The sequence below is a fragment of the Leptonychotes weddellii genome, chromosome 4 (assembly GCF_054177405.1).
Source record: "Leptonychotes weddellii isolate Sample4059 chromosome 4, ASM5417740v2, whole genome shotgun sequence".
Classification (NCBI taxonomy): domain Eukaryota; kingdom Metazoa; phylum Chordata; class Mammalia; order Carnivora; family Phocidae; genus Leptonychotes; species Leptonychotes weddellii.
The window spans coordinates 80,272,162-80,293,406 of NC_138372.1; the positions used below are offsets into that span (position 1 = coordinate 80,272,162).

Sequence of the window (21,245 nt, forward strand, 5' to 3'; positions counted from 1 at the left end):
TTGTCATTGGTATTGCTTCTTTTCCTCTCTCTTTAGTGTTCCAAAATTAGGGCTCTGTAGTCCAGCCAAGAGTCTAGTCTGGCCCCACAGATGGGAGAGTGATAGAGTTGGATTTTAAGGCAGAGGAATGGGCAATTTCCCTTGTTATTAGCTAGAATTTTGTAAAAGTAACTTGCACATCAGGAAGATAAAAGTACTTGTTATTCCTTTTATTGTCTAGTAAACATTTAATCTAATTGTTGATTTGGGTTGAATCATATGCACTAAACCTCACTGTAGTTTCCATATCACTTTAGTTCATATTATATGATTTAAATATTCTGTAGATTAAAAAAAAATCTCCTTTTAAACATAACAACTGCATGCTGGGAGAAAAAAAATACACTGGAAAACATTAAAAAGTTTTTAGGGTCCATTAGTTTAGGCCTCCGGCACACAAACGTGCACACCCACACAAAATCCCACTGTATTGGGTCCTTTTCATTTTTTATAGAAATTTAAATTTTCAAAAAATTTTTGCATATTTTATCACTGGAAAAATGGAATAGAAATATAGAGCAAAACAAAAGTGTTAAGATAAAGAAAATGTCCTTTCCAACTAGCTTCTATTAAAATATCTGTTCCATTCTAAGTAAATGATTATGAGATAATAGAAACTTTCTCTCCTCTCCAGGATGCCTTTCTTGTTTGAGGTACTCTGACAAATGCTACTTTTCACTATTTAATTGATTTTCCATTTTTTTGTTTATTGAGCCTGTTTTTGACAGCCTTTCTATTTGCTTATGTTAGCAGTACTTAGAACCAATTACTACTTCCTTTACAAAATTTTGTAAAGCATAGAAAAATGTTTAAAATATAGTGGCTGTTTAAAAGTGCTGATGATTGTTAGTTTAATAAATAAAGGAAAGTTGACTCTTTTCCTTTAATAAGTTATTTTAAAATGTCCTAAAGGAATCAAAGTACTTTATTTTTCTCATTATATCTTTATATGGTATAGATCAAGGTGGGAGTGATGGGGTGACTGGGTGATGGACACTGGGGAGGGTATGTGCTATGGTGAGCGCTGTGAATTGTGTAAGACTGATGAATCACAGACCTGTACCCCTGAAACAAATAATACATTATATGTTAATAAAAATAAATAAATGAATGAATACATAAATACATAAATAAATAAATACATGGTATAGTCAAGAGAATTCGTTAAGAATAGCGAAATATGCATACAGTTATATTGAAATATCTTGTCACAAGATGGCACTGCTGTTTCAAATATGAGGCTATCTATGTCCAGCACTTTTCTTTTTTTGGGTGATCTTTTAAAATGTTTAAAATGTTTTAAAACTACTTCATACTACTTTAAGGATCTTAGATCTCAGATAAACTTTTAAAGAGAAACATTCACAACTAATGCTGCCTACTGGCTACAATTTTTATTTTTTGCAGATTTTTTTTTTCTTTTAAAATCAAGGCATGTTGAAGTTCCCAGTCTCAAACATCCAGCTTTGATTAAATTTAGATATACTAATATAATCTAATACTCTGGGGCAAAAAAATAAGCAGACGGACATTCCAGACCATAATACGTCTATTTTTTACTTTCATTTCTTTATCAACTTGTTAAGAAAATAATTGATTCCATTTTTCTAAATGTCATTATCAGGGTGTGACAATCAACTTTTGTCCAAGTTAGTAATGATTAATTTTAGGAAAAAGGAAATATTTAAGATTCTGAATTGGTATTTTGGGAAAAAAGGAGTATCACAAAAGCTTATTAAACGTATCTCATATGCACAAGTTGAAATCAAAACCGAGTAAAATAACATCATATGTTCTTATATTCTTTGTGAGAAACATTCATTTAGGCTTATTTTCACTCTATAAATAGTCACGGTTTTTACAGTTATAGCTATAATTGCAGTGTATTTATTTTTTACATGAAAACAGTACTCTCAGAATAAAGTATCTGAGCTACAGAAGCCAAAGGTGAGAGGTGGTGCTCATTAAGCAGGCTGAGAAGACGAATAAGGATAAAAGTTTGCTAAAGGCAAACAGTCACCTTCACAAGTGTAAAGAGAAAAGAATAATACCAAAAACAACCTTCCTGCCTGAAGTTACCAAGAGAGATGGAATTAGTTTAAAAATATAATTTTAGAAAAGATAGCATAACAGCTTTTAAGCTTAGCAAATTGTATCTTCTCAAGGGATAATTAAGTTAGGTCTCAAATCCTAAATGAACCTGCTTGCCATTTATAAAGCGCTTGTGTTCTTGTCTTTGGATTTAATTCATGATTCAGTCATGCTAGCATTTGTGGACGATGGCAGTCTCGTAAGTATACCTTCTGCAGTTAATCTGCAATGAGACAGTCCTCTGAAAATTCTTTTTATTAGTTACTTGGAAGTAAGAAGGAGGAAGAGAAAGAAGAGGAGAAGAGAAGACTGTATAGTTCTACATGAAAAGACAAAACCCTCCAGTTAGAGATTCCAGCAGTAATGTTACCTTATCAGAGAGCCCCTTCCTTGACTGCTCCTCGCTCTTTACCCCAGTGTCCTAATAGGGCAGATATGGACTTGTATTTTGCCTGTCTCCCTAACTAGACTATAAACTCTGTGGGAGCAGAAATACTGTTTTGTTCACTGTTGCATCCTCAGTGTCCATTCAGCACATAATAGGTATCTCAATAAATACTTGTTTAATAAATGAATTTTTATACATGTGTGTAGGGATATGATTTTTTTAAAAAAAAATAATAAGCAATCTGTAGTAGCTATTTACTAAACATGAATTTGGCGTACTATTATTAGACAATGGTCTGGTTTTACATGACCAGAGCCTTGGAAACTTGTGTTGTTGTCATTGTTTTCTCTGATTAATCTGTAACATAGAACATATAAGACATATGTAGAAGTTTGGTGAATCAAGATATTTGGGGTGTGGTCACCAAGGGGACTCACCAAGGGGCATTAACTTGGTAAATTCAACATATTTTTGGCCTGATTTCAGCCTTAGGCAAACAATCAATCAATCTTGTTATTCAGTCTTCTTACTGGAGATTATATTATTTCCAGAATAATAATTTAAACTACTCTAACTTCTCAAACGGGCATACTTGCTCCTGGGGATAGCTGGCTGAGTGCTACAGCCAAAGCACTCCCGGGAGGGGGTTGGGGGGCGATTGAAGAAATGTATGGATAAAGTGAAGCAGAGTGCTTCAGCCTAGGCCTAAGCATAAGTGTGGCTTCCAAACATTTTCTCTATATGCCTCTATGGACAGAGTTTGGATATTATAGCTTGAAATAATTTACCTTGAATTCTAAGACTATAACTAAAATATGTTTACACACTTTATAGTTTATGACATATCTATGTTTCTTTTATAATAAAAATAATGTTCTGACCTTACTGTCAAAAGATGATGCTCTGGACTGCTGTTCTCTCCTGTGGCTTCATATCCCACTGACACACAGCACTCAGCTTGAAATGTGGCTTACACCATCATTCATCCATTTATGTATTTGTCCACCTATTATGTGCCCAGTACTGTGCAATATGTTTGGGAGACAAACTAATAAACAAATTACAATGTGATAAATGCAATGATAGAATTGGATACAGGCTGGTATGAACATTGGAGAGGGTATGTAGCCTCACTTAGCAGAAATTTTATCAGGAAAACCTTCTTAGATGAGTAGGATTCAAGTGGAGAGAGACAGATGAAGGAGAATAAAGGAGGCATGAAGAGAAAAATTAAGTGTATTTGCAAAATCCATCTCCAAAGAGGTATGCATGTTATTGTGATAGATACATCAAGAGTCTGAACCAGAATACCCCGGAAAATGCTTAAATGAGCACTATTGAAGTCCGCTTCCCCCATTTTTTTTGTCATTTCAATTAAAAATCTGACATTGTTAAATGGCAATTTTTTTTTTTTTTTTTTTTTTTTTTAGAAATGTTAATACTTTAGTCTTGCTGGCTAGGAGTTATTTAGCATTTTCTCCATTGATTGTAAGATACTCTATCAATATCTTAACCGTTCTTTTTTTTTTCTGAAAAGACAGAAGCCACTTTAAATGTATCCGTCAGTTGTAAGATGCCCCAGATTTAAGAATGTTAAAATGTTTAAAGGGTATCAAATAATGAAAGAAAAAAATGATGCTCCTACCTGAATTTATTACCAGAGCATATCTCTGCCCTGATTATATATGGCTAACTTTCAGAGGGTAAAAGTACTGACTGCTACTTCTACACACTAGGCTTTTATTTGTCATTGTTAATATATGTTTATCTTTCAAAAATTCTCCCTCTATAACTGCATCTTTTTGTGTGAAAGCATTGAGAGAGACAAAGAAGAACATATAAGGAAGTAAACTTATGTTGAAATTTGGAAATTTGCTGTCTTGAGATTATTGTTGGTTCTTCCATATAACATTATGTCATCTTAAGCATTAAAGGTAATGGAATTCAACATATAAGGCATAAAATTAAGCGTAGATGGAAGTAACTACCTTTTCTCCCACCCACCTTTCCCAGTTCACTGATGTAGTCAGTGTCACCAAATATGCCTTCAAGAGACTCTGATTATCTTAATAAGTCCCAAGCCAAACCCTAGTAAAGGATATAGCATCACCAGAAGAATTGCTGGAATAAAAAATCTTAATATCTGATCCTCAAATAAATAAAAACAGTCTAACTCATTGGATTATCATTGTGTTATGTCAAATTCTAAGATGGTTTCCCAAGATTTTCTCTCCCTAAAATAGCGACATATGGATATTATGGAATAGTCACTCTCATGATTAGGTTATGTTATATGCCACAGTTGATCTTAAGAAAGCAAAATTATCCTAGAGAGAACTGATCCAACAGGTAAGTCCTTTTTTATAAAGAAAGATTTCAATGTGAGAGAAGAATTTGATGTGAGGGGGATTCTCTCTTGTTGGCTTTGAAGATGGAAAGGACTATGTGCAAGGAATGTGAGGTCTTTAGGAGCTTAGAGCAGTCCCTTGCTGATCCAGGAAGGAAATAGGGACTTCAGTCCTATTACTTCAAGAAACTGAATCCTGCCTTAGCCACATAAGCTCAGAGGAAATCCCTAACCTCCAGTTGAGCATGCAGCTCAACTGAAACCTTGATTTTAGCTTTGATTTGAGACCCTGAACGAAGAGCCCAAACTTGAACAACTCACCTACAGAACAATAAATGCATATTTTTTTTAGTTTGTGGTGATTTGTTATGCAGCAACAGAAAAATAATATAATCATGAAGACCAGTCTGACTAATTTACTTATACCTCCTCCCTGATGAGTACCAGCATCTCATCACATGCAGCCACTTCTATTAGGATTTTCTCAACCAAAATTCTTTTCCATCTTAGAATAATAATAATAGTTACTCTTGATTGGTCACTTTCAACATCCAGTACTGAAATATTCCTGGATTATTTCAATCAGTTGTTTCATTGACCCTACGTTCAAGATGTTATTTACTATTACAATTTTACGGAAGAGAAAACTGACAGATTTTTGATGTTACTATTGTTTTGGGGTTCCGTGAACCACATCCATATAAGATGGCAAACTTAATTGATAAATATTGTGTGTGTGCTGACTGCTTCACTGACACACACCCACATCCACACACACACACACACACCACACAGACTTTCCTGAGCATATATATACACACATATATGTGTGTGTATGATTTCTGAGACAGTTTTATAAAAATTAAGTCATTTTGTATAAAGTTGTTTCTCTTCTTTATCCCTTCAATATATAGCAAAACAGATTCTTGTGGAATATATTAAGGGTGTATTAAGGTCTTTGGCCTTTATTATGAGAACAGTGAAGATTATTAAGCTGAAAACGTGACAAGATCAGCTTTGTATTTGAAAAGTTACCTTGGTTGCAGGATAGAAGAGAGCTAGAGTTGATAAGGAGGACCAATTAGTCACTTACTTCAGTGATCCAAGCAAGGGATGATAATGATTTAGATTAGAATAGCAATAGGTGGTGATGGTGGGAAGTCAGTAGATTCAAGAATGAATATATAGGAAATAAAGTCTAAATTTTCCTACGTTTTGGCTTGTGGAACAAGATGGGTGTTTGTTTCATTTGCTGAGTTGGTGCTATTTTCTTTCTATTTCTCCCCCTGCTCCAAAAAGGGCCAAGTTGGAAGGGAAGATCATGAGTTCAGTTTCATTGTTAGGTAACAGGAATAGTAGCACAATCTGGTAAGAGGGCCAACTCACAGGTGGTATGGCCGGCTCTTCATCTACTGTCACTCGTAAGCATTTGAGGAATTCTTCAACTGCCCTTAAGTGCTCATTCTTACGGGCTTCCATTGATTTTTAACTTCTCTCTCCTTGAGGAAAGAGATGGATTTCTGTCCTCTCTGTACTGGATTCTATCTCATTTTAGCTCTGCTTGGATGATTTTCTATCCCAACCAAAATGGTCTTGCTATCCAAACTGTAATAATATTTTTAAGAAATACATTACAGAAGTCTTTACTTAAGATTTTATACATTTTTTCTGACTATAAAAGCAATACCTGTTTAATTAAGAACATGTGTACAATATAGAAAAGAATACAGAAATAAATAGAAACCATTATAGTTGTACTATCCAGTCACACAGTCTGAATGAAGGCTCCTTGAATTGTTTAATTTGGTATCCTAGATTGATATCTACTATCAATTGAGGTTTTTCCTCCATTTTTTAAAAACAAAACACTGAAGAAAAAAATAAAATATACTGTATATGTATTCATTTATACATATTTTCCCCAGTGAATACAGTTTGAAAATCTCCCCAGTTTCATTTAAATTTAGCTACAACAAAGAAGCTTTAGAGGAAAACCCATGTACTTAAAATGTACCAAAGTACAAGTGATAAAAATCCTATTTTTACAAATGAAATATTTCCATTTCCTATGCCTGTAAAAGTGTGAGTCAAAAAGTGAAATTGCAATAAAATGCATTAAAAATGTATCACAGAAATTGTCAGATTGTGAAATGGTCAAATAATGAAAGAGAAAAGTGGCTAGAATTTGGGACTAGCTAGTAGGAAATCTGAACTTTAAAATTCCTTCTATTACTTACAGTTCAGAAAGCAAATGTACCCAGGGTTAGCAAGTAAGGCCTTTATTTCTGTTAGCTACTCTTATTTCTTCTTATTTTTTTCCCCAAAATTGGGCTATGGGGCTAGAGATAAACAGTATTTAGTAAGAATCAATAATATGTCAGATAATATGATATAATTTTAAAATAGTTTTATAATAAAAAATGTCCAGCACACACAGAAGAAGGGTGAAGAGTGTAATGAACTCCATTTACCCATATCCCAGCTCTAACAATTATTATTATTTTACTAATCTTGTTTTAGGTATTGCTGCCTCCTCATTTTTTTGTGCTCTAAAGTATTTTTTTTTAAAGATTTTATTTATTTATTTGAGAGAGAGAATGAGATAGAGAGAGAGCATAAGAGGGGGGGAGGGTCAGAGGGAGAAGCAGACTCCCTGCTGAGCAGGGAGCCTGATGCGGGACTCGATCCCGGGACTCCAGGATCATGACCTGAGCCGAAGGCAATCGCTTAACCAACTGAGCCACCCAGGCGCCCATCTCTAAAGTATTTTAAAGCAAATTCCAGATATACTGTTATTCCCATTCTGAAAACCACCCAATTGTGTTAAAAGTTACAAATATAGTATATTAGTTTATTACTTGAGACAAACTTCTACTGAAGACAGTGCAACAGGGGCGTCTGGGTGACTCAGTTGTTTAAGCATCTGCCTTTGGCCAAGTCATGATCCCAGAGCCCTGGGATGGAGCCCCGCATTGGGTTTCCTGCTGAGTGGGGAGTCTGCTTCTCCCTTTCTCTCTGCCGCTCACCCTTTCTCATGCGTGCATACTCTCTCTCTCAAATAAATAGATACAATAAAAAAAAGACAGTGCCACATAAGTCATAAATGTATATGAAATGCATCAAAATATTTCCAAAATATTTTATATTTTATAATGTCCTATAATAACATATGAAATATAATATATAACAATCTACTTGATTCCGCAGAAATTTATTAGTGCCTTTTACTGGTCTGGGAGACAGTGTGGCTTCCAAAATAAATTTTGAACTGGTTTTGAAGCCTAAGTTACTTAACCTTCATGGTACTGTGTTAATTAGGGTTCTTTGTGTGGCAATGACCTATACTAAACTTAGGTCAGCCAAAGCAAAAGAGGAAATTTATTTGAAGGATGTTGGGGTATTTAATGGAATAAACAAGCACTGGGCAAGAGGTTCATGGACTCAGGGGTCAGAGACTTGAGTCCTGATGGAGCTTTCATCTCTGTTTCTCTTTAATGGCTTCTTTTGTTGTCGAGAAGTTTTCTCTTAAATGATAGAAAACACTGATGTTAACAGTTTTATAACTTAGAGTTTATAAAAATCTAACACTCTTCATAAAGATACCAGCTTCTGGAACAATCAACTGTGGTCAGGGGTAAAATGAAAAAATTTAAAAATACAGAAATAGAAATCATGTTGATGGGGTGCCCGGGTGGCTCAGTTGGTTAAGCGACTGCCTTCGGCTCAGGTCATGATCCCGGAGTCCTGGGATCGAGTTCCACATCAGGCTCCCTGCTCAGCAGGGAGTCTGCTTCTCCCTCTAACCCTACCCCCTCTTGCGCTCTCTCTCTCACTCTCTCTCTCTCAAATAAATAAATAAAATCTTAAAAAAAAAAAGAAATCATGTTGATGGAATAGGTGAAATGTAGGTCTCAGGAAAGCTGGGAGAAAGGATGTTGTGCAAACAATCACATACACATTCTTTGTGGGGACTAAATGATTTTATCTGTAAAATGAAATCTTTGAATTACATGATTGCTGAGGTACCATCTAGTTCTGAATATATACCTCTTCCAAAGTCCCTAAAAATATCTGTAGGAAGTTTGTTACTTTGGAAGGACAGGAGAAACTATAAATAAATAACAAAATGTTGTATAATATGAGTTTATCTGAAGTTCAAGACTACAATGTGACATTTTAAAGCATATATTCTAAGGTGACAAGCAATTAATATGAAACTCTAATAAGAGAAGAACCCAAAATGAGACAATTTCATTTGGCACTAAATACATATGAACTGTGCTGTCATACTGACATTCCCCAACATTGAAATTATGGCAAAGTAAAATAAAGAATGAGATATTTTTTTATGTAAAAAATAAGAGCCTATTTCTCATCTCTAGTATTTCATATTTTGAAGTCTCAGCTTTGGTCATTTTTAAACTTATCTAAAGCTTCTTTATAAGCTTAATGCTCATAACATAGCCTAAAAATTTATTATGTTTTCACATTGAAACCCCAATATGATTTTTTTTGTATAGACATTTTATTTTATGTTATTTTATTCAGTTATTATTTGTTGAGTGTCCAGTGAATATGTTAGGCTCTGATAAACAAAAAACATCTTCAATGTACATAATATTTCTCCTTATTTCTTTAAATTTTAGTATGGAAACTTCAAACTAGCACAAAAGTAGAGAAATTGATATAATGAACTCTTATATACCATCACCCAGCTTCAGTGATAATCAACCCAAAACTCTTTTAATCTGCTAGACAATGCAAACATCCCATTTTCCCTGTCAAAATGTTATCAGGGAAAGCCAATAACAAAAGAAGGTTCAAATAAAATCCAGAGTCTCATAATATGATACAAAGATGTCCAGATTTCAATAGAAAATCATTCATTGTACCAAAAAGATCTAAATTTTAGAAAAAAGATGTCAATAGATGTCAACAATGAGATGATAGAGATGATAGAATTATTTGACAAAATTTTAAGCTTTTTTAAGAAGATTTATTCATTTGAGAGAGAGAGAGTGGGGGGCAAAGGGGCAGAGGAAGAGAATCTCAAGCAGACTCCCAGCTGAGTGCAGAGCTCAGTGCAGGGCTTGATCTTATGACCCATGGGATCCTGACCTGAGTTGAAACCAAGAATCAGATGCATAACTGACTGAGCCACACAGGTGCCCCTATTTGACAAAATTTTAAAGCAGCCATGATAAAAATGTTTAAACAAGCAACTAAAAACACACATAAGATGAATAAAAAAGGAGAATGTTCAAACTATATGAGGCAAAAACTGATAAAATTGCAAGGAAAAATAGGTGAATACACTATCATAGTTGGAATCTTCAATATCTCTCTATCAGAAATAGATTCAGCAGACAGAAAAATCAGTAAGGACATAGTTAAATTCAACAACACCATCAATCAACTGGGTATAATTGACATCTATAGACTACTTCCTCCAACAAGAGCAGAACACACATTTTTTTCTCAAGCTAATGTGGAACATTCACCAAGATAGACCATTATCTGGGTTACAAGACATATCTAAAAAATTTAAAGAATAGAAAACTACAGACCTATATTTCTCATGTATATAGATGCAAAAATCCTAAACAAAATATTAGCAAATTAAATCCAACAATCAAAGGCAATAATATAATACAGCAAAGGCAATAATATAATACAACAAAGATTGTCTCCTTAACAAATGGTGCTGGTACAGCTAGACATCCACATGCAAAAAAAAAAAAGGAAGGTAGATACAGATCTTACACCCTTCACAAAAATTAACTTAAAAAGAATCATAGACCTAAGTGCAAAATAAAAAAATATAAAACTCTTAGAAAATAACATAGGAGAAAACCTAGATGACCTTGGGTATGGCATTGCCTTTTTAGATACAACACCAAGGAAGGATCCCAATGAAATAAATAATTGATAAACTGGACTTCATTAAAATGAAAAACTTCTGGGATGTGGAGAAAAGGGAACCCTTGTGCACTATTGGTGGGAATGCAAACTGCTGTGGCCCCTGTGGAAAACAGTATAGAGATTCCTCAAACAGTTAAAAATAGAACGGCCTTACAATTCAGTAATTGCACTGCTGGGTATCACCCCCAAAATACAAAAACACTAATTCAAAGGGATACTATATTTATAGCAGCATTATTTACAGTAGCCAAGTTATGAGGCAGCCCAAGTGTTCATCAAGTGATGAATAGATAAAGAAGATGGTATATATATATATATATATATATATACACACACACACACACAAAATGGAATATTATTCAGCCACATAAAAGTATGAAATCTCATCATTTGCAATGACATGGATGCAATGACATGGATTTCACATAATGCTAAGTAAAATATGTCAGTCAAAGAAAGACAAATACGATATGATTTCACTCATATGTAGAATTTAAAACAAAACAAACAAGCGAAGGGAAAAAATAAGACAGAGTGGGAGAGAGAGAAATCAAGAAACCAGACTCAAATATAGAGAACAAACTGATGGTTACCAGAGAAGAGGTGGGTGGGGGCTGGGTTAACTAGGTGATAGGGTTTAAGGAGTGCTCTTGTAGTACTGAGCACAGGGTGATGTATGGAAGTGTTGAATTACTACATTGTATACCTGAGACTAATATAACACTGTATGTTAACTAATTGGAATTAAAATAAAAACTTAAAATAAAAAAATAAAAGTGCACTGGTGTAAGATTGTGATTTGGCTTTTTTTCTCTATTTTTCTTGAATTGTTGGTCTGCTCTTGGTAAAAAATTGTAAACACAGTTTGTCTTTATCTGCCCAGAAAACAAAGTTTCCATATTTTGTCTTTATCAACCGTCTGACTACTTAATAAGGTTAAGTCTCCTCAATATTAAAGAGCTAAGTTTTGCTAACAAGTATGTACCCTTCTGTATTTGCCTTTAGAATCTCTTATTGACACCTTGGTTAAACAGATAACTAAGTTATCTCACCAGCAGATGTACCTTAAAAGAATAGCTAAAGGAAGTTCTCTAACAGAAAGGAAATGATAAACTAATGTAACTTAGAAAATCAGGAAAGAAGAAAAAACACAGTAAGCCAAAATTAAGGATAAAAACCCTGGGCTTTTCTTCTCCTTTTGAATTTTAAAAAGTATAGTTGATGCTTTTAGCAAAAATTATATCTGATGTGGTTTTAAACATGTACAGAGAAAATATTTAAAATGATATGCTATAAATGGAGGAGGAGGGTAAAAGAACAATAAAAGAAGTAATATTTCAATACTGTACTAGTAAAATTTAATGCCTACAGCAAAAATTACAAAAACTACGTAAAGAAATAGATTTAAAAACATAGATAAAAATGAAATTCTAGAAAAGGGTCATGTGACCCACAAGGAGGCAGAACAAAATGAGGCAATTTCTTGAGTCTCTGAATTGAGGCAACTAGAACAATGAGAAACAGAATGAACAGAAAACAAAAATAAAATGGCTGACTTAAACTCTAATGTATTAATACTTACTTAGTATAAGTAGTCTGAATACATCAATTAAAAGAGATTTGCAGAATGGATTTAAAAACATGACCCAACTCTGTTGCCTACAAACAACTCATTTCAAATACAAAAATATGGGTAGAGGAAGATGACGACAGAGTAGGAGGAACCTAGGCACGCCTTGTCCCAGGAACACACCTAGATAACTATTAAATCATCCTAAATATCACAGAAATATGTGAAACCTGACAGAACAAACTCCACAATGAAAGCAAGAGAAGAGGCCATATTGAAGAAGGTAGGAAGGGTGAAAACTGGGTTTAGGGGAGAAATGGATCATGGATACTGTGGAGGGGAGGGAGCTGTGGTCAGGGAAAAGGGTGAGAGAGGGAGGAGCACTGATGGGAAGGCACAAGAATGTTTCCCCAAAACCACTGGCTTGTAAAATAAGAGAGGCTGAATTTCATGACTTCTTGCAACAAGTAGGGTTGAAAGCCTAGAATTTAAAGGTCAGCAGGCTTGGCTGGGATAGAACCCAGACGGCATCCTGTTGAACCTGGAACAAAGGCAGGCAAACAATGTGGCGGCAGAAAGCATGGAAACAGTGATCTGAAGAATGTCTGGGACACACAGTGGGGAAATTACTCGCTCTTTTCAGAGCACATCACTCAGAGGTAGCATTCACAAAGACACCTCTCTGGGAACAAAGTTGCTGGCTGGTGTCATTTTCCTCACCCACCCCAGCATAAACACAGAGCCACCTACAGGAAGCAGCGCATCAGAGACACTGGCTGCCTAATTTGCATACATGAAGCCCCACCCCCCTGCACTCCAGTGGAAATGCCTTCCTCAGTCACATTTGCTTCAGTCCCAGCACACTGGGTTCCACCCAAGAAGGCACAGATAATTCATATCTATCAATAATCACTCTGAATGTAAGTGGACTAAGTGCTCTAATCAAAAGACATAGGGTATCAGAATGGATTAAAAAAAAAATAAGACCCATCTATATGCTGCCTACAAGAGTTTCATTTTAAACCTTAAGACACATGCAGATTGAAAGTGAGGGTATGGAAAAACATTTATCATGCAAATGGATGTCAAAAGGAAGCCAGAGTAGCAATACTTATATTGGACGAACTAGACTTTAAAACAAAGACTGTAACAAAAGACAAAAAGGGCACTATATTATAACAAAGGGGACAATCCAACAAGAAGATATAACAATTATAAATATTTATGCATCCAGTATGGGAGGACCCAAATATATAAAACAATTAGTAATGAACATAAAGGAACTATTTGATAATAATACAATACTAGTAGGGGACTTTAACACTCCACTTACATCATAAAACAGATCATCTAAACAGAAAATAAATGAGCAAACAATGGCTTTGAATAACACACTGGGCCAGATAGACTTAAGAGGATTTCACCCTAAAACACAGAATACACATTCCTTTCAAGGGCACATAAACATTCTCCAGAATAGATTACATATCAAGTCACAAAACAGGCTTCTACAGATACAAAAAGATTGCAATCATACCATGCACCATTTCTGACCACAACACTATGATATTAGAAGTCAACCACAAGAAAAAAATCTGAAAAGACCACAAATACATGGAGGTTAAACAACATACTATTAAACAATGAATGGATCAATCAGGAAATCAAAGAAGAAATTTAAAAAATACATAGAAACAAATGAAAATGAAAACACAAGGGCCCAAAACCTTTGGAATGCTGCAAAAGTGGTCCTAAGGGGAAGTAATAGCAATACATGCCTACCTGAAGAAGCAAGAAAAATCTCATATGAACAACCTAACCTTACAGCTAAAGGAACTAGAGAAAGAACAACAAATGAAGCCTAACGCCAGCAGAAGGAAGGAAATACAAAAGATTAGAACATAAATAAATGATATAGAAACTAAAAACACAATAAAACGAAACCAGAAGCTGGTTCTTTGAAAAAAAATTGATAAGCCTCTAGTCACACTTATCAAAAAGCAAAGAGGACTCAAATAAATAAAATCACAATGAAAGGAGAAATAAACAACATCAGAGAAATACAAGCAATTGTAAGAGAATATTGTGAAAAACTGTACGCCAACAGATTGGACAACCTGACATGGATAAATTCCTAGAAACATATAAATTACCAAAACTGAAACAGGAAGAAATTGAAAACTCAAACAGACTGATAACCAGCAAAGAAAGTGAATCAGTAATCAAAAACTCTCAACAAACAAAAGTCCAGGACCAGAATGGCTTCACAGGTGAATTCTACCAAACATTTAAAGAAGAGTTAATACTTATTTTTCTCAAACTATTCAAAAAATAGAAAAGGAAGGAAAACTTCCAAATTCATTCTATGAGGCCAGCATTACCCCGATACCAAAACCAGATAAAGATACCACTAAAAAAAAAAGAGAGAACTATTGGCCAATATCCCTGATGAACATAGATTCAAAAATCCTCTGTAAAATACTAGCAAACCGAATCCAACAATACATTAAAAAAATCACTCACTACGATCAAGTGGGATTTATCCCTGGGTTGTAAGGGTGGTTCAATATTTGCAAATCAGCCAACATGATACATCACATTAATAAAAGAAAGTGATCATTTCAATAGATGCAGAAAAGGCATTTGACGAAGTACAACATCCATTCCTGATAAAAACCCTCAACAAAACAGCTTTAGAGGGAACATACCTCGACATTATAAAGGCCATATATGAAAAACCCACAGATAACATCATACTGCATGGGGAAAATCTGAGAGCCTTTCCCCTGAGGTCAGGATCACACAGGGATGTCCACTCTCACCACTTTTATTCAACATAATACTGGAAGTCCTAGCCACAGCAAAACAGACAACAAAAAGGAATAAAACGCATCCCAGTCAGCAAGGAAGAAGTCAAACTTTCACTATTTGCAGATGACGTGATAATATATTTCAAAAACCCAGAAGACTCCACCAAAAAACTGCTAGAACTGATAAATGAATTCAGTAAAGTTACGAGATATAAAATCAATGTATAGAAATCTGTTGCATATACACCAACAATGAAGCAGCAGAAAGAAATTAAGGAATCAATCCCATTTACAATTGCACCCAAAACCATAAGATTCCTAGGAATAAACCTAACCAAAGAAGTGAAATATCTAACTTCTTTGACATCATCTATAGCAACTTCTTTCTTGATATGTCTCCTGAGGCAAGGGAAACAAAAACAAAAATAAACTATTGGCAATTCGTCAAAATAAAAAGCTTCTTCACAGTGAAGGAAACAATCAACAAAACTAAAAGACAACCTTCAGAATGGGAGAAGATATTTGCAAATGACATATCTGATAAAAGGTTATATAAGAAACATAATATTCAACACCCACAAAAATGAATAATCAAGTTAAAAAATGGGCAGGAGACAGGAATAGACATTTTTCCAAAGAAGACATCCAAATGGCCAACAGACACATGAAAAGATATTCAACATCACTCATCATCAGGGAAATACAAATCAAAACTACAATGAGATACCACCTCACACCAGTCAGAATGGCTAAAATCAAAACAACACAAGAAACAGGATTCAGAGAAAAGGGAACCCTCTTACACCGTTGGTGGGAATGCAAGCTGGTGCAGCCACTCTGGAAAACAGTATGGAGATTTTTCAGAAAGTTAGTATAGAACTACCCTATGATCTAAAAATTACTCTATGAGATATTTACACAAAGGATACAAAAAATACTAATTCGAGGGGATACATGCACCCTGACAATGTTTATAGCAGCATTATCAACAATAGCCAAATCGTGGAAACATCTGTGTCCATCGACTAATGAATGGATAATGAAGAAGTGGTATATATAAAATGGCATATTACTCGGCCAAATACAAAATTACAGGCTGTCTTACAATAAAAATAAAATAGATAAAAGAAGGGTGCCTGGGTGGTACAGTCAGTTAAGCATCTGTCTTCAGCTCAGGTCATGATCCCAGGGTCTTGGGATCAAGCCCTGTATCGGGCTCCCTACTCAGCGGGGAGCCTGCTTCTCCCTCTGCCTCTGCCCTGCCCTCCATTCATGCTCTCTCTCTCTTTCAAATAAAAATAAATAAATCATGTTAAAAATAATTGAAATCACACAGAGTGTGTTCTCTGAACACAGTGGTATCAAATTAGAAATTAATAATAGAAAAGTAACAGGAAAATCTATAATAATTTGGAAACAAAACACATCTAAATAATCTACAGGTCTAAAAATGAAAGTCTCAAGGGAAATGCAAAAGAAAAAATACATTGAACTGAATGAAAATGAAAATACAACAGCATCAAAATTCATTGGGAAAGCTAACTTAGTGCTGACAGGTAAAATTCTCAATTCAATAATCTAAGCCCTACCTCAAGAACCTAGAAAAAAGAAGAGGTAAATAAACTGAAAGTCAGCAAAAGGAAGGAAATAGTAAATATAAAAGCAGCAATCAATATCAATAGAGAAAATTAATGAACTAAAGAGCTAATTCTGTGAAAAGATCAATAAAATTGACAACTATAGCAAGATTGACAAAAAAGAGAAAAGATAAATTACTAATATCAGGAATGAAATAGAGAATGAAACAGATCCTGCAGGCATCCAAGTGATAAAAGAATACCATGAAAAATGCTGCCCCTGTAAGTTTGACATCTTCGACAATTACAGACTAGGTTTTTGAAAAACATAGTTTGCAACTCACCAAATATGAAATAGATAATTTGAATGGCTCTCCAACTATTAAGATAATTGAATTTATAGTCAGAAAGAAATCTTCAGGGCCAGGTCATTTCACTGGAGAATGCTAACAAATATTTAAAGAACTAACATTGATTCTACACAATCTTTTCCAGAAAATAAAAGAGGAGGGCATACTTCCCAATTCAATTTTTAAAAAGAATAATATTAACCTGATTCCAAAGCCAGAGAAGAAGTATACAAAAAAAGAAAAAAGAAAGCTACAGACCTAAATCCCTTATATACATATAGATGCCAAAGCCCGTAATAGTGTTTTAGCAAATAGAATTCAGCAATACTTAAAAATAATTGTACATTATGACTACCTGGGATTTATTCCAAGGTTGTGAGGCTGGTTCTATATTTGAAAATCAATCACTGTACTACCCCATATTAAGCAGGCTAAAGAAGAAAACTCACACAGACATATATAAATCAACGCAGAAAAGTCATTTGACAAAATTCAACACCCATTCATGATAAAAAAAAGTCTGAGAAAATATGAGTAGAGCGGAATTTCAATTTAATAAAAAGCAACTACAAAAATCTATAGCTAACCTACTCAATGGTGAAAGATGGAATGTCTTCCCCTTTAAAATCAGATACAAGGTGGGGCACCTGGGTGGCTCAGTCAGTTAAGCGTCTGACTCTTGGTTTTGGCTCAGGTCATGATCTTATGGTTGTGAGATGGAACCCTGGTCTGTACTCAGCATGGAGTCTGCTTCAGATTCTCGGTCCCTCTCCCTCTGCTTCCTCCCCACTTGTGGTCTCTCTCTCTCTAAAATAAATAAATAAAAGCGAAGGAAAAAAAAATCAGATACACGCCAAGGATGCCTACTCTCACTACTCTTCTCCAACATGGCGCTAAACATTCTAGCCAGTGCAAACAGGCAAGAAAAGAAAAAGCATACAGATCAAAAAGGAAGAAATAAAATTGCCCTTATTTGCAGATGACATGATTATCTACATAGAAAATTCCAAGGGATCCACCAGAAAATTTCTAGAACTCATAAATGAGTTCAGCAAGGCCATAGAAAACAAGATAAACACAAAAATCAGTTGTATTTTTATATACTAGCAATGAGCAAGTGAGCAATACCATTTATTGTTGTTTAAAAAAAATTTGTGAAATATAACAAAACATGTCCAGAACATGCATGCTGAAAACTACACAGTGCTAATAAAATAAATAGAAAAAAAATCTTTAAAAAATGGAGAGTCATACTGTATTCAGGAGTTGCAAGACTAAAAGTAGTAAATATATCAATCTCTCCAAATTGATAAACAGGTTTAATGCAATTCCTATCAAAATTCCAGCAATACATTTCATTAATATAGATTACATTATTCTAAAACTTATATACAAAGACAAAGAATAGCTGAAAACTGTCTTGATAAGGAAGAATAAAGTGGGACTAATTATCTGACTTTAAGATTTTTTATATACTACATTAATCAAGACTCTATGGTACTGGCAGAAGGACAGACACATTTAATGTCTATTCAACAGAACAGAGAATCCAGAAATATCTTACACAAATATGCTCAACTAATTTATGATGAAGGTGAAAAGGCAACTGGATGGAAGAAAGTCTTTTCAACACATGGTGCTGGAACAATTGGACATCCATAGGCAAAAACAAATAAACAAGTAAATCAAAGAAAGAAAAAGAAAAGAAAAAAAGAGAATTATCTCAGGATGGAACAATGACCTAAGCGTAAAAATGCAAAACCACAAAACTTTTAGAAAGACATTAAGAACAAATCCTAAGGCTCTAAAGCTAGACATAGAGTCTTTAGATATAATATCAAAAAGACAATCCATGAATACAGATTTGGTAAGTTGTCTTCATTTATTTTTATTTATTTATTTATTTTTTAAAGATTTTTATTTATTTATTTGACAGAGAGAGAGAGAGACAGCTAGAGAGGGAACACAGGCGGCGGAGTGGGAGAGGGAGAAGCAGGCTCCCGGCTGAGCAGGGTGCCCAATGCGGGGCTTGATCCCAGGATCCTGGGACCATCACCTGAGCCGAAGGCAGATGCTTAAGGACTGAGCCACCCAGGCTCCCCGGTAAGTTGTCTTCATTTAAATTAAAAAAAATTTCACTCTGGAAAGACTGTTAAGGGAATGAAGCGATGAGCTACAGAGTGGAGAAAATATTTACAAACAAATTTCCAATAAAGAATTACAATGTAGAATATATAAATAACACTTAAAACTCAAACAAATAAATAAACAAAAAAACAACTCGAAAGTTAAAACAAACTCCAATTAGGAAATGGGCAAAAAAAAAAAAAGAAAGAAAGAAAGAAAAGAAAATGGGCAAAAGACATGGAAAGAAATTTCTTTAAAAAGGATATGCAGAGGGGCGCCTGGGTGGCTCAGTTGGTTAAGCGACTACCTTCGGCTCAGGTCATGATCTCAGGGTCCTAGGTCCTTACTCAGTGGGGAGCCTGCTTCTCCCTCTCTCTCTCTTTACCTGCTACTCTGCCTGCTTGTGCTCTCTCTCTGTCAAATAAATAAATAAAAATTCTTAAAAAAAAAGGATACACAGAGGGCAAGTAAGCACAGAAAGAGTTCAAAACCATCATCTATTAGAGAAATGCACATTAAAACCACAGTTAGAGATCACTCGATGCCTACAAAAATGTCAAAAATAAAAAATAGTGACAACATCAATGCTGGTGATGATGCAGAACAACTAGTTTGTTTGTGTATTGCTGATGAAAATAAAAAATAGTACAGCCATTCTTGAAAACAGTTAGTAGTTTCTTATAACATTAAACATGCAACTACCATATGATCAAGCAATTACACATGCGTAGGCATTTATCCTAGGGAAATGAAGATTTGCGTTCATACAAAATCTGTACAAAAACGTTTATATCATTTTTATTCCTAATAGCCCCAAACCAGAAACAATGGAGATTGTTCTTCAATGGGTGGTAGTGAAGTGAATTGTGATACCCCCATGCCATGAAATATTACTTAGCAATAAAAAAGAATAGACTATTGATAATAAACCTACAGAGAATTATGCTGAGTGAGAACATTATTTATGAGACATTTTTGAAATGACAAAATTATAGAATGAAGAACAGATTAGTAGTTGACAAAGGTTAAGGAGGGAAATAAATATGGTTATAAAAGGACAACATGAGAGATCATAGTAGTGATAGAAATATTCTGTATCTTGACTGTATGAATGTTAATATTCTTGTTGTGATATTGCATTGTAGTTTTGCAAGAGGTTCCATTAGGTGAACACTGAAAAGAGTACACAGGAACTCTGTGTATTATTTCTATAAAAAGTTTAATAAAAAAAAGAAAAAACCTGAGAAAGAGAGGAAATCCTGTCCTTGGAAAATGAAACCTGATTGGTTTGTTGTTTTACTTTCAGGATAAGCCACATAGTATGGGCAATCTTTTTTCATTCAGTAATATTCATTTATTCTTGTCCTTGATAGGGTAAAAATGTCAAAACTATTTTTGCATCTCCTAAGAAATAACATTATTACTAAAGAGGTTTGGATTTTGTTTTTCCCTGCTGAATAAAGATGAGTAAAATGTGATTCAAATGAACTAAAAATGGATTTTCTGTTTGTTTGTTTGTTTGTTTATAGTCTTCTGTGCGGTATAGAGCATAACAGTAGCTGAATTTTATTTAGTAAATAGGTCACTGGGAATACTATACCTCCAGAACTGAACTGTAAGTCATCTGCATTTTTCTATTAAATTTTATATGAAATGCATATTATAAAATTCTATTTGTGTCACTAAAATAAAGTAGTTTGATAATGAGTAATTTCTTAAATAGCAAAACTCAGGAAAAGGCCTTATAAAATCTATTGGAAATTTAGCATTTAAAGTATTTGGAGGCTTAAAAATGTAAATTAGGATTAGACCATTGCATTTTCTTTTTTTTTTTTCTTTTTTTTTATTCTTATGTTAATCCCCATACATTACATCATTAGTTTTAGATGAAGTGTTCCATGATTCATTGTTTGTGCATAACACCCAGTGCTCCATGCAGAATGTGCCCTCCTCAATACCCACCACCAGGCTAACCCATCCTCCCACCCCCCTCCCCTCTAGAACCCTCAGTTTGTTTTTCAGAG

The 21,245-nt window shown here is 34.4% G+C and overlaps 1 long non-coding RNA gene across 2 annotated transcripts in view; it reads left to right on the forward strand.

Moving 5' to 3' along the window:
* The window catches only part of LOC115944120 (uncharacterized), a 64,678-nt gene that overhangs the window by 25,995 nt on the left and 17,438 nt on the right, over positions 1-21,245 (forward strand). The gene's annotated exons all lie outside the window — the stretch shown is intronic.